Here is a 6000-nt window from a genome sequence, read left to right on the forward strand (position 1 = left end):
CTGTTTAAGAAGAACAGTACCATATCCACCACAATAATGGCAAAAATAAAGTGTGCAACTTCATGTACATCATTAAATTATAAAAACATATTTCTCCAATGAGTATTCCGGTTGTACTGCGTATTATGCAACACGCAGTACATTTAAATGTTGCGAGATTACACATTGTGCACAATCTAACCCAAAATAAACAAATTTATTAATCAGGTGCATTAAAATACATATTGGACAATATCGTTGGATTGATTGTCGAGGCTGTAGTTGTTTTAATATATATGTAACTATAGGGGTCTCTTCTACTGTACAATCGCAAGTTTTAGCAACTGCCCTGAGAAGATCCCTTGGGCTTTGTCGCCAGTAAATTCATAAAGCTTTAACTGACAGCTGGAAAAAGCAAATAACTTGCTCTTTTTCAGCACAATTTGTGACGGGATGTAATAAATATCGCCTGTCGTGCCCTACCTGGGGTATTTGCAGCAGAAAATCCATGTTGGTGTAGGTATAATAGACAACTGCATGTGTAAGTCTGGATATTAGTAGAAGATGATGCACTTACCATTGGCAATAAATCACAATTGTGAAGTGCGCGATAAAAAAAAATCCTCTTCAGCTCATGGCCTGCATTTCCAGAGCCCTCATCCCTATGGTCATTTTAGCATCCGCCGTATGCTTCATTTTGCTGACCACTTGTAATTACAAGAAACGAATTCTCGTAATTATAAACACACTATACATGAGAACAGCGTTTGAAAAATTACTCTGCTGATGATCCCAAGAGGATCGCAACTGATATTGAGTTTGCTTGCGTAAACAAATGCTGCTTTGTAATATTGGATTGGAATGCCAATACATTGACGGTCTAAAACATATTTTTCTTAATGTGCAAAGGCTGGAGTTCTGTTTAAGAAAATCAGCTTACTTTATGTAAGAAAATCGAATAGTAATGCTGAATATACTTTGGTGCACCAAATTAGAGGGGTTTTCTAGAGCCTCCTCTAGTGGATACCCTTCGGCCAGTAATGGCATGAGCAAGCAATTGCAGGGCTGTCACGTGTAAAAATGACGACGATGAATTTGCAGTTGATTGTGATTTACTTGTTTCTGAAAGCAGATGTGGATTTTTCTCAAACACCAATATGCATACCAGAGCTTTTATCTTCATTTGAAGCTTTCGTGACTGCAGGAATCCATACTCTTTGGTTCTTTCGGTAAAGTCACGTATGTGGGACGCCTTTGCATTAACGGGCTGGGGTCTCACTAACATGGCCACTTCTGCTTCCTTAGCCTCGATATATCGTTGGTTCTTACTGTGTTATGGGCTGTGTGTCTCACTGGCATGGCCACTGTTGCAGTGGTTCTCTTGCGTTGACACTCTTGCCTCGTGGAGGCCATTCTTCGATCTTACATTAACATGTTAATCTCTCACATTATCATAGCCACTTCCGTGCCCTCGTCGAGGAGGCCGCTCTCCGATCTTACATTTACATGCTAATTTCTCACATTAACATCACTAGCCCCGCCCACTTCTTTATGACCCTTGGGCTACACCCATTTTAAACCTTTAAAACAGTCTGCCTCAGCAGCAGATTATGCATTCTCACTTGATGACGGACGCTTGTGTTGCGCCCGAAACGTCGTGATTCATTTTATTTTATACCTACGTGACTTTACCGAAAGAACCAAAGAGTATAGAGCTTCTATATCAAGGGTATTTACAGTGCAGAATGCCTGAAGAAACCTGGAAATAAAAACGTTGGCATGAATTCCGTCTGTATGCCAGTGTGGTCAGTTTTGAAATCAGGAATTTATTTTACTAAAAGAAATGCACCCTTGCCAAGTGTGTGTTTCCACTTGCATTTGTCGCAATGCAGAAATTAATGAGAAGTTGCTCAAAACACGAAATATTTTTTTGCTAAAATAGTTTGCGATTCTTAGCATCGAGCAGCTGCATGAAATTGTTTCCCAGTAGCATACAAATGTCATTATTACAAGCCAAATTCGTGGAAACTATTTCACAATCCCTGTGTTAAACTTATGGATTTAGTAAATTATACCAAAATGCAATTTTGAAAAGCTTTAGGGTGGCTCAGTAGGATTTACTCCCATATTGGAGAAGCTGTGCTTGGCATCTCGGGGGCCCCGAGTTCAAAGTGATTCCCGATTGAAACACATTTGTTCCTAGTTGCTGCCGAATCCCATGTGCTGTGAGTTAAATTGTCTCGCCTCAGTTGCCCGTAGACATTAGCAGGTGGCACAACACCGTTGGCATCAGTATCGACTTCGGGCACTGGGTGTGGTATATACTGAACTTGCAGAGATTTATTTGAGAGGTCAAAGGGCAGGGAAAAAAATCCTGGCAGTACTATTGGGGCACTTTCTACACGGTGGGCTAAATATGCATTGCACATGTGTACTCACTCTTACCATGACTGCACACAAATTCTCGCCAGAATGTACCGCTGTGAAGAGCAACATGCTGTCACTGTGGTGACGTGTTTCCTGCTTCAAGTGTAACGCGTTAAACCTTCTGCAGGGCAAGATAGCGTATAATTGAATGTCGTGTCGAACTGCGATGTTTATAGATGTTAAAGATTAAACATGTTTTGAATTCACTTTAAATACATTTAAAATGTAAATATACAGCACTTATTCCAACAAATGTTTATTCGAGAAAACATAACGAATCGATGAAATGCTGTTACCTCTTTCAAAATATGGAGAAATATTTAGAAGATTTAGGCTAAACGCATATTGTCTCTCGTTGCATGTTTTTCATTGATAAAATGAAGTGTCAGGAGCCCCGTGGGAACAATGCACTTCACGGATGGGGGTTTTGCAGCAGGAAATGGATCATTAAAACGACCATGAACAAATGGTCAGCTTAACGGATCGCTGTTCGTATGATGATAAGCACACTCGATATATAACCGGCTGTTGCATTGTCGATGATAATACCAGCAATGCATCCATTAAGCACCGCTGTCACAAACGCAGCGAGCGTGGTCATACACAACAATTTTTTTTGCACTTTCTTTTTTAACAATATAAATATCAAACAATACAAAACTGAAACGGCGTGACCCCATGTAGCGGCACGAAAAAAAAGTAAATCTAAATCCACAAATCTTTCAATTCATAGAAACATTCCTGTCTCGAACATTTCCACGAAAACAACGAAACGTGCGCAGTGTGGTTTTTGGAGAGAGAGAAAAAAAACTAAAATGTTTCCGTTTGCAAAAAAAAAGTATTTCACGCAGTCCTAAGACAGCTCAAAGAGAGTTCATTTATCGATGTCGGTGTATAAAAACGTGCGACTGGGCATGAACTAAACGTGGCTTGCTTGCACTTTCCTGTTGTACGTGGGCCATCATTGACCTCGTCGTGAGCACGCACTGTACCTAATACTACAGCAGGCAGAGTCGGTGGCATTCAGAAAGATGGAGGATCGAGTGATTGAAGCTGCAAGGTTATGCAAAGGGGTGAGGTAATGCGTTCTGAAGTAGTGTATTAGCGAGCTGTTGGTCATGACTCATGCGTGCCGAGCCGCGGAAAAGATGGAGAGAGAGAGGGGAGAGAAAGCCGCCGAGGCGGCAGAGGGGCGCGACAGGAGAGTGGTTTGTGGTCATCCTTGCGATGCGTGGCGTGGTGTGCGACATACCATCGCCATATCATAGCAGTGCATTCAGGCATTTGCGCCCCGGATGAGCACGACCGCATTTCAATGTGCGGCTAAATAGGAGGCAAAGACATTTCAGCGATTTCCCCGGATTTATTTAATTGTCCCTAACGCACGCGAGCGCGCAATATTTTAAAGTGCTCGGAAAATTATTTCACGTCCGGCACAGGCAGCTTGACTTGACCCGTTGTGGGACGTGCTGTCGTTCACTCTGCTGGAGAACCTGCACATCGTATAGTTCTCACTGGCAAACGCCCGTACGCTTGCGTGCATCTGGGAGCTTTGCAAAGCGAGTATGTGGCAAGTGTGAAGGTGTCTGGGAAGGGGTCACTTTCATCCGGAGTATTATGGCCATGTCTGTCTAGGACCAACACCTCTCCTTTCCTCCCCATGCCTTCACGCCCATGGTGTCCCCCCCTCACCCCAAACCTAAATTGGGGTTATAATGAAAAATTGAGCGAAAACCAGGCAGGACCTTGATGTGACAGCCTGGCAACGCCCCTGGCAATACCACGACGGTGTTCAACAGTGGTGGCCAGTGTGCCTGCTAGACACATTGCGTGGTGTTGCCAGGTTCTGGCAGGGAGACAGACGTGCCTGGGATTAGGTGGCTGGCATGAGTAGTGGGTGGGAGGTCAAAGGAGGGGGTGGGTGGGGGAGCCAAACAGAGTTTGAATCCATTTCAGCGAAAGCAAAGTCAAGAAGCCATTCCTCTAGATGCACGTGGCCCACTTTTTTAATTTCTGTAGCAGTCACAGAATCACACAGAGTCAAGGTCTGATAGACCACATTTTACGGCTGTTATCCCCAGTGCATTTGCAAATTATCAAATGTGTCGAAGTACAATGAACATTTTCTCGCATTATGCAATGGGGTGTGAAACGTTTACTCGCTGAGAAAAATCCCCCAAAATCGGTGAATGCCAACAACAATATACATTCGGGATTTTTCAACAGTTTATTATTTCATGGCAGCTGGTGGTAGTAAATATACATTAGCATCTAAATAAATATTGTGTTTCTCTTCAGTGCTTCTACAGAATGATTGTAGTAAAGACCAGGTAGAATAGTACATCACCCTTATTGGAAACTTCCCCCAATGTCCCTAACAGCGTAATTGCTATGCAGTAAGCATATGGGTAGTGGGGGTGGGACGGCGAGTGCTCTGTTTATGGGTATGCCTGTTTCAGTGTGTTTCCTTGGTATTTTAATGGCACCGGTTTTGGTATGGCAGTTATTAGGAATGCAAGTGTTAGACAAATTCCTTCGCAGATGTTTTTGTTGTCGTTCAAACCATTAGCTGCCAAATTGAGTAAGTGCTGCAATAATAGCAATCTCAACCCCTTAGACGATTGCTGCCACATTATCACGAATAAAAAAAGAAAAGCGACGTTGACCCTGCCGATAACAAAGCAATTCTACTGCGTTGCGTGTGTGCCACAGTGGGTAATTCACTCATGGTGGGGCATCCGTGGCCAGGAGATGGGATAGGCAAAGGGTAAAGACAGGTGAGAAAGGGGTTGCTCCATTACATGGGGTCTGCAGTGTCCACTGTGCACATTATAAAGTTCTTTTGCTTTTCCTCCGCAGCAAAGTGTTACGGTGAATCCCCCGATATTTGCCACTTTTCAGCAAAGGAATGATTTAACTAGCGAGCAATCCACCGCATCCATTGAATTTATATCACCCGTAAATGGCCGCGACGTTGTTGCAACAGATAGTTATCGTCGCAATGATCATTTGCAATCTGTGGGACAAAAGCGTAGATTGTCAGAGATATTTGTTTGTGCTCAGCAGGTTGTGATCGCAGGCTGGCGAGATTCAACGTTGCCCAGGAGATGACAAAGATAATTACAGTGCAAGGAAAAAAAAACCAAGACGTCTGATATCTAAAGTCTGGTTCAAGGGGGTAGGAGGAATTACATGGTGTTCCAAATAAACGAACCCAATTTCAAATCAGTATATTTCACGATGGCAACATGTTACAATTACACAAAAAGTTTCAAACGGTTTAATGAGTTATTAAGTTTTACTAACCATTTTATAAATGCGCTATGTGCCCTACACCTGCTGTACGGACAACATCGAGACGATAGTTGAATTCGTCCCAAACGCCTCTCAAAGTGTCTTCTTCCACTGAAGTCATCGCTGCCGTGATTGTGTTTTTGAGGTCTTCCAGATTAGTCACTAATGATGGCACAAAAAACGGTCTTTGACGTATCCCCACAAGAAAAAGTCGCAGGGTGTAATGAAACGCACGCTGCACCGCAATTACGGATTCAATCTTGCTGAACTGCAGAACGCAAAACGCCTTGGGTTACGGGG

Source organism: Lampetra fluviatilis, chromosome 12 (genome assembly GCF_964198595.1).
Source record: "Lampetra fluviatilis chromosome 12, kcLamFluv1.1, whole genome shotgun sequence".
Lineage (NCBI taxonomy): Eukaryota > Metazoa > Chordata > Hyperoartia > Petromyzontiformes > Petromyzontidae > Lampetra > Lampetra fluviatilis.